The sequence below is a fragment of the Marmota flaviventris genome, chromosome 1, assembly GCF_047511675.1.
Source record: "Marmota flaviventris isolate mMarFla1 chromosome 1, mMarFla1.hap1, whole genome shotgun sequence".
NCBI classification, from domain to species: Eukaryota; Metazoa; Chordata; class Mammalia; order Rodentia; family Sciuridae; genus Marmota; species Marmota flaviventris.
In genome coordinates, this window is record NC_092498.1 from 176,385,998 (window position 1) to 176,395,681 (window position 9,684).

The 9,684-nt window shown below is 37.7% G+C and overlaps 1 pseudogene; it reads right to left on the reverse strand.

Annotated features, from left to right (window-relative positions):
• Nucleotides 1–3,606: 3,606 nt before the first annotated feature.
• LOC139706683 (transcription factor JunD-like) lies at nt 3,607–5,558 on the reverse strand (annotated as a pseudogene).
• Nucleotides 5,559–9,684: the final 4,126 nt, after the last annotated feature.

The following is a 9,684-nucleotide window of genomic DNA, read 5'->3' on the forward strand; positions in this document are numbered from 1 at the left end:
CTTCATTTTCCTGTAAATCTAAAACTTTTCTTAAAATAAAGTCTGTTCATTAAAACAATCAGAGAAGGTTTGCTGATTTTCCTTGCCTCAAACACGCACAGCCCTAGGACTGGTCCTCAACAATAAAACTTGTACTAAGAATAAATAATTTCCAACAACCTTATTTTTCTTTCTTTTTTTTCTATTTTTACAATTTTCATTATCTTTTTAGAGAACAGTGAACATAAGTCCTTAGTGAATAAACTAGTACCTTACATTCAAAAGATGCTTTTACATCAATAAAAAATGGTTATTTATCACTCTGCTACATAGGTGGTAATTCTTTGAATACTAAGGAAAAGATGTTCTAAACTTATTTTACTACACTCATATTCATGTGAAAATTATCTGAGAATTTTTAAGTCTACCTCACTTCCAATATGCTACCTATAAAATGAGAGTACTATCTTTTTCTTACTCAACAAATCTCTGATTGAAATAAATAAAGATAGTCCAAGTAAAGAGGTGTGCTGATACACATTAAAGGCCAGATAAATTGTGGGTGATATTACTGAGAAACACAGTCCAATTGATCTGATAAATAGTAGGCATTTGGTAATACTGAGAGCTCCATATTCTTTCTTCATTTTTTAATAAATTAACCCTTTTCAGGTAGATCTTGCATTTCTGAGCTTTGGTAGTTACTAACACTAACCTACCCCAAACAAATAACAGGGACTTTGAGTCATTTCTGTCCAGATCAAGTTCCATTACGCTCACAACAATATTTAGTAGAGTTGGACATAATCAGGGCCAGTCAGGACCTTCGCTTACATTCTCAGCTAAGGTTAACAGAAAAGAGGTTCTCATTTTGGTTCCTAGAATGGGAAAAAGAAAATCCTGCATGATTGGCAACCACAGTTCTTTTTTTTCACAGTTCTTAAACTACCTGCCCATGGCTAAGCTGGACTGTACAGTGGCTGAAGAAATTATCTTCAAGCACAGATTAGTTCATAATCACAATGTATATCTGCTATATATTCAACATGATGAGTGGGAGAGAATGAGAAGATGGACTATAATGGAAAGGGAGTAATTGGAAGGAAAACTGGCTCCCTCAGGAAGAAGTTGTTTAACCTGTCTTCATTCCCAAATGAAAAAAAAAAATTAAAAGTCAAATGTCTTTTTTCCTTTCTCTCTTCTCTATTTTCTTCCTTCCTCATTTTATTGGTTATTTCCTTCTTATCTCTCACTTTCCACTCATTCGTCGATTTCTTTCTAAGAGAAGATGTCTCAGTTCACTCTTCATATTTACTTCTCACAAACTAGTCTTTTGGAAAATAAAGCTCTATGGGAGGCATATCCATTTATATTAGGTGTCATTACTCTGAATTGGTTTTAGTTGAAAAATATATTTTAAAAGTATACACACTCACATAAAACATTAGTTTTTTTGTTTGTTTGTTTGATTAATTTATTTTCTTATACAACAAGCCATACATGTCCAGGGTCTAATGAGAGGTCTTACATTGTTTTGCGAGGAACACAACCAAAACCAAACAACCAAAAAAAAAAAAAAAAAAAAAAAAGACAACATCAATAAATACCAAATTATTTTCTATTACGTTACTGACTTTTCTGTAATAAGAGCAGTTTATAATAATTTAGAGAAAGGTATTTTATCTTTTTCTGAGAAGTATTCAAACTTTCAAAGGAATTTTCACTGATTTTTCACCCAAATATCAAAGGATGATTTTGTTCATTGAAAACTTTCAAGAAAAAAAATGCTCTTCAAAGACAATTTAAATTCTTTCAAAGAATGACAACAGACTTTGGGTGTTTGGGTAAAGTAAACATTTTCTACAGAAATTTTTGTAATTTTAAAAGAAAAAGGTAACCGGATCATCAGAGTACAGCTTTGCCCCAAATATCTGAATCCACACATTGATGTCAGGATGGTCAAATCTTGGAAAAAAATGAATTTTTTTTTGAAGAAGACTATAAGCCCTTGGTATATATTTCTTTGTACCCATGAATCTTTCAGGAACTGTGAGACTATTCTGTAAGCAGAACCAGAGTTAATGAATATTGCAACATTATTCAAAGTGTAGCCATTTATCTGAGAAAACTTTTTGTTATTACTGAGTTTATTCATGGAAAATAGTCATTTTTTCTTCTCGGTTATAGATGTGTTAAAGACAGTTGAACAAGTTGAACTTGATAGTTCCTTCAACCACAGCCTGGTTTATTGGTTTCCCTTGAAATGAAGCATTTTATTGAATTTGTTACAAATATGTGTGTAAACTATTACCTTCTAGTCTGTACTCAGAAACAAGAAAACTGATGATCTATTTGCTTAACTTTGTTGCTTTCTACAAAACATCTCTAGGCTTCACATTTGGGTTTTCAGCAAAATTCAACATGATGTTCATGATAGAGCTCCTCTTATTTCCCTATTTCTTAACACTGCAATAGTATCTTATATCCTCCTACTCTACAAACACCTAAATGTCTTAGTGTAGTAATTATCTCAATACACACACATGAAAAATATTGATTCAACTTTTCATGGAACTTAGATTTTAATTCAGAAATGTTTTATAATCTTCATCCTGCTCTCATGCGGTCTTTGTCACTTCCCTTGACTGATATCCTTGTGTTTTGTTTATTTCAAAGTTTTTATATTTATTTCAGGAGAATTATGTGAAGTATGAATAACATTAAATTCAATTAGAAATAAATTTTATAATATTGGAGAATTAGAGTGTTAAAATATTTTATCTCATTATTTCATATTTCCATGTAGAGACTCTGATAGAAATTATAGCTAAAAGTGTTGTATGGATCAAAAATTTAAGATGTGGGCTAAAAAGATTGAGTAAAGTACCCAAGTTGATGTGATGACTGTGTTATTTAATGCAGTTTACCCAAGTGATAACAAAACATTGGATACACACACACACACACATACACATTTTCACATACATGTTTAAAGAAAGGAGTCTTGGAGATGTCAGTCTTCTGGGGAAAACAAAAAATGTTCAAAAAATATTGTTATTTGAGGACTAACATTTGCTAAAGCAGGCTAATGTTAGAGTAGGCATTTCTCCTCTAAAGTATAAAGTCTTGAGTATATTACATTAATTCTCACAAGCCAGGGATTATCACAAGCCTAACAACTAAGAAAAACCCAGGATCAGAGGAATTCTCAGCCCAGTTCTACAAGAAGTTGAAAAAAGAATGAACACCAATTCTTCTAAAATTATTTTATGAAATAGAAAATAGAAAAGACCTTCTAACCTCATTCTATGAAACTGATATCAACCTGATGCAAAAACCAGACAAAGACACATCAAGGAAAGAACATTTCAGACCAGTATTCCTGATGAACAGAGATGTCACAATTCTCAATAAAATTATGGCAAACAGCATACAAAATCATATTAAAAAGATAGTACAACATGATCAGTGGGCTTTGTCCCAGAGATGCAGGGTTGGTTCAATACATGGAAATCAATAAACATATTTTTAATTAAATAGATGTAAAGACAAGAATCAAAAAATTATCTCAATAAATGCAGAAAAAAAAAAACATTTGACTAAATACATAGTCAAAACACTAGAAAACTATGTATAATAGAAATATGTCTTAATACTATAAAAGCTATCTATGGTAAACACATGGACAATATTCTCCTCCTCCTCCTCCTCCTCCTCCTCCTCCTCCTCCTCCTCCTCCTCCTCCTCCTCCTCCTCCTCCTCCTCCTTCTTCTTCTTTTTGGAGTAAGGAGACTTTACTGAAAACCGAAAACAGGGAACAAAGGTTTACAAACAGGAATGTGGACTCCTAGCAAAACAAAAACAAAGAACAAAAAGGGCAGGGAGGAGGGGTGTTGGAAGGACAAAAGTGGGTAGTGAGAACAGGGAAAAGGCTTAATATTTTTTTTTTCTTTTTCCCATTTCTTAAAAAAAAAAAAATCAAGGAAACACACAGGGACACACAACCATTTGTTCAAAAATAGAAACATAAATGGGGCAGAATCTAACACTCTGTTCTTCTCTTTTCCAAAAGCAAAACAGAAAAAGAAAAGGCAGGCTGGAGGCTGTGCCCCATAGAGACCCCTTCTGCAGTGGTGTGTAGGAAGGGGCAACCTGCGGCTTTGTGCAACACCTGGCAGCAGCGCAGGGAAAAGAGGCAGGGGGCATGGAGGTCATGGACTCCACCCCCCTAAAGGAGCAGGGGGTCCAGCTTGTCAAGCCCAGGGCACCCATGGGGATCCCTGGGGACCGGGCCCTCTCCGAGTCCTGGGCACCCTCGGGGAGGTGGTCGCCAGGGTTGCACCCTCCCAAGTCCAGGGCGCTCACGCCATCTCCCTCCCCTTGTGAGCCCGCCCCTCAAGGAGGGGGGCCGCGCATGCACCCAGTGCTTGGGCTCTGTACAAAGGCACCTGGTGCTGGGGCAGCAGCTGGCAGTCACTGTTGATATGGCTGAAGACGTTCTGCTTGAGCTGCGCCACCTGCTCAGTCAGCAGGCTCCCGGTGGACTCCAGGTCGTGTTCTGGCTCTTGACCTCTTCACTTTCTCCTCCAGGGAGAGATGCTCCAGTTTGCCCTTGGGGCACTTGGAGGCTGCAATGCGGTTGAGCAGCCCATTGCGCTCAGCCTGGATGTGTTACTATGTGTCCATGTCGATGAGCGATATCCGCAGGCTCTCGCTGAAGCTTGGCAAGTCGGGCACCTTCTGTGGCTCATCCTTGAGCACAGCTAGGCATGGCAGCCCCAGTGCGCGGGCGGGGGCAGTGACGGGGAGAAGGGAATGGGATTGGAGGTGAAGGGGACATTTGCAGCACCCCTGGCCCCACCCCTGTAGCTGCTCAGGTTCCTGAAGACCGATGTCAGCTCGGGAGTGAGGGTGTGGCGCCTGATGCCTGACAGAGGGTCCTCTTGCAGAGGCTGCAGCAGCAGCAGCAGCAGTGGGGCTGCACACTCGCCAAGCTGGTGCTGCTTTTCCAAATCCTCCAGGGCCTTGACAAAGTCCTCGGTGAACTCCTGCTTCTCGTTGGCCAACACCTTGGGGTAGAGGAACTGTGTGCTCCTCGGTGTAGTGGTAACCAGCCCATTGGTCTGGATGATGAGGCACTGGAGCTCAGGAGAGGGGAGCTTCAGCAGCCTCAGGTAGGGCTGGAGAGCAGGCTGTCAGGGGGCACCTGTTGTGTGTGCAGTTTGCAGATAGGGGGGCCAGAGTTGGCTCTGCTGGCACCTGTTCCGTCAGGCTCAGCTTCAGGGCATCATTCTTCACCACGCTGCCTGCCGCCCATGTTGGCGCCTCAGGGACAAATGGGCCTGGGACACAAAGTTGCTGCCACTGCCACTAATGCTATTGCCCAGGCTTCTCAGTGCCTCATCACCATAGAAAAGTGTTTCCACCCTCTGCTGCACCGAAGGCTGGCTCCGCTGGGGGAGGCTGGCCAGGGCCTTTGTCCTGGGGTCTCCCACCCCCTCCCCTGCCCAGTCAGTCCTGGGCCCACCCTGCCAGTGGGCTCTGTGCCTGGCCCTTCTGTGGGGGCTCCTCACAAACATTATTATTAAGGGAGAAAAAATTAAAGCATTACCTCTAAAATTGAAAAAAAAAGCAAAAAGATGCCTTTTTTGCCATTTTATTCAACATCATCCTTGAAGCTCTATCCAAAACAATTAGAAGAAAGAATTAAAGATAATGAATAGAAAAATAGGAAATCAAACTATCACTATTTGCTAATGACATGCTTCTATATTTAGAAAATCCAAAAAATTTCACCTGAAAACTTTCTTGACTAATAAATTTAGTAAAATAGTATAACATGAAATAAACACTCAGAAACCAAATGAATTTTTATAATGAAGTGTTCAAGTCTGTAAACAAGTCTGGATGGCACCTGGCATTTTGCCAGAGAAATTCTAGAGTCTGTAAACAAGTCTGGATGGCGCCTGGCAAAATGCCACAGGAAGTGGTTTGTGAAGTAACAAAAGCAAGCCATTAAGTGTGGAGATTCCTTATTGGTTGACTGCTGTATCTAGTTTATGCTAATAAGATAAGCTGTGTGGAATGTATAAATACCGCTCCTGTCCTACAGTAAACAGCTCCCAGTCACCACCCCCCCACCCCCCCACCCCCTGCTAGTTTGCTGCAGCCGGACTGCAGCAATGAAGCAATGAATCCAATGTAAAAACAAATTAGGAAAACCACCCCATTAACAATGGCCTCAAAAAGAAAAAGAAAGAATAAAATAAAATACTTGGGAATCAAACTAAAAAAAAGGTAAAATACCTCTACAATGAATACCACAGAACACTAAAGATAGAAATTGAAGATCTGAGAAAATGTAAAGATGTTACATACTCTTGTATAGGCAGAATGATCATAGTCAAAATGGTGATACTAACAAAATAGTTATAGAGATTCAATGCAATTCCTTTTAATCTCCCAATGACATTCTTCATAAAACTATAAAAAGCAATCATGAAATTCATTTGAAAAAATAGGAGAGCCACAATAGCCAAAGCAATTCTCAACAAAATGAGTGAATCAGTAGGCATCACGATACTAGACCTTAAACTATACTACAGAGACATAGTAAAAAAAGAAGAAAAAAAGTGCCAAAAGTCATATAGACCAATCCATACTAGACAAAGGTGAAAAAAAACATAAATTGGAGAAAAGAAAGCCTCTTCAACAGTTGGTGCTGGGAAAACTGGAAATCCATATGTAGAAAGATGAAATTAAACTTCTATATCTCACTGTGCTCAAAAATCAACTCAAAGTAGATAAAAGATTTAGACATGAGAATGGAGACCCTAACAAAAAAAATTGTCCACATCCTTATCCTGTTAGCTTAGGACCTGACTTCTTGAACAAGACTCCTAAAACACAAACAGTAAAATTAGGAATCAAAAAATGGGATGGATTCAAACTAAGAAGCTTATTCTCTGCAAAGGAATCAATCTATAACATGAAGAGAGAGCCTACAGAATGGGAGAATAAATCCTTAGCACAAACACATCAAATAGAGCAGAAATCTCCAAGATATATAAAGAACTCAACAAACTTATTGCCAAAAAAAAGAGACATAACCCATCAACAAATGGATGAAGGAACTGAAAAGACACCTCACAAAAGAAGAAATACAATTGATCAACAAACACATAAAAAAGACCATCATCTTTAGCAATTAGAAAAATGCAAATCAAAGCTATTTCAATATTTTATTTCACTGCAGTCACAATGGCAATTATCAAGAATACAAGCAATAATATTGTTCATGAGAATGTGGGAGGCAAAGGTACACTCATACATTGCTTGTGCCATATCAATGTACAATAGGTCAATTCACAATAGCTAAGCTACGGAACCAACCTAGGTATCCTTCAACATATGAATGAATAAATAAAATGTTATATATAATATAAATAATATAACATTTATATATAATATAAATATAATATATATAAATTATATATATATATACACACACACACACACACACACACACACACACAAACATACAGCCACACACAGATATATATATCTGTGTGTGGCTGTATGTTTGTGTGTGTGTGTGTGTGTGTGTGTGTGTGTATGGAATATTACTCAACCCTAGAGATAATAAAATTATGCCACTTGCTGGCATATGTAACTTGAGAATACCATGCTAAGCTAAATAAACCAATAGCAAAATTTCAAAGGCTTAATATTTTATCTGATGTGCAGATGCTAATTCACAATGGAAGGCACTAGGGAAGAATAAATACACTTTGATTTATAGAGAGGTTAGTAAGGGAGGGAAAGAGGTATGCGGTTTTGAAGGATCATGAAATGGATCAGATATTATTACCCTGCATGCTTATACAATTACATGACTGGTGTAATTCTGCATCATGTACAAAAGAAAAAATGTGAAGTTATACTCCATTTATGTATGCTGTGTCAATGCATTATACTGTTATGTATAGCTAATTTTAACAAATTCCAAAAAGATAGAATCAAATAAATTACAAAATACAAGAATTAAAACACTGTTTTACTGAAATAGAAAGCAACATATAGACCAATGCACAGAAAAGAGAACAAGGATAAGCCCAGACATTCACTGCACAATCATCTTTGAGAATGGGGCCAATAATACAGAATGAATAAAGGATAGTTAGTCTCTTTAACAGAAGGTGCTGAGGACACTCAATATCTGCACAGGGAAGAAAGAAAACAAAAATTTATCTTACATCATATCAAACATCAACTCAAAGAGGAGAAAATGTAACAGTGAGAGGTGAACCTGTATAATTCCTGGAAGAGAGTACTGGGGTCCCATTTACCAATCTCTTCCCATCCTACTAAGGTGACAAATATGATCACTACACAGTGTTATATGTATTAAAATATCATGCTATACAACACAAGCAAATGAAGTTGCTATTTTTTAATCTAAAATAAAAAAAAAAGAAAGAAGAGCATAAGTTTGTGAGCAAAACATACAAAGAAAACACAGAAGAAACACTTTACAAGATTGCTCTAGGTAATGGTCCTTTGGCTATGACAATAAAACGACAGGGAAGAGAAGTATAATTCCATTAAACCAAAAGCTTCTGCACAGCACAGTAAAGCATGAACAGCAAAGAGATTCAACTGTTGGAATGAGAGAAATGACTGACACATCACCTGAGAAGAGTATAAAATCTGAAACACAAAATATCCCTATGAAAAACCATTAAGTGAGCTGGGTACAGTGGGACATACCTTGAATATCAGTGATTTGAGAAGCTGACATGGGAGGAACACAAGTTAAAAACCAGCCTCATCACGTTAGCCAGTCCCTAAGCAACTGAGTGAGACCCTGACTCTAAATTAAAATAAATAAATAAATAAATAAAACTCTGGGGAAGTGACTCAGTAATTAAGTGCTGTGGGTTCAATCTCTAGTTGCAATATATAAATATAAACAGAGAGTAGCATGCTGTTTGCAAAGAAATGTGGTTAGGGTAAAATGTGGTGCTGCTCTTCGATGGATATAAAATTTTAATTGCATAAGATAAACAACTTCTAGATATTTGCAGCATAATTCTGTAGTTACACTTTACAATAGTATAATGCTCACTTACATGTTTTCAGAGTACATATATCCTGCTTAGTGTTCTTACTATTGTGCAAGGGAGGAAGGGAGGATACAAGGGACTGAGGGAGGGAAAGATGATGAAGAGCATGTCGAAGCCAGAAGGCAGGGAAAGGAGGACTAGCCCCATGATGCTCTTCCTACACAGTCAGGATTCCTGCTCAAAGTGGACCTGTTCTTGATTGAATATTCGCTGTTGCTATCATAATTTTTATTGATTTTATCTTACTACTTATTTTTCAAAAGTAAATTCCAAGAAGGCAATGGACCACAGGTATAAACACAGCACATAAATGTAACCTGCAGGTATAGTGCTTTTGGACACCTCATAAACATTGAATTTTCATTCCCATTATCACAAATTCCAGTGGGCCACGGAAATATGGGAGCTAAGAGAGAGTTGGGTACAAAGTGACCATGTCCTATCCACAAGTATAAAAAAAAAAAGGGATCATGATGAAACCCAGGTAGGACACACATTAATGTCGAACCAGAATTAGATTCAAATATAGAAAGAAGACAGCTTTGTCACTCAAGGTATTTCACTGTGTTAACCCAACTTT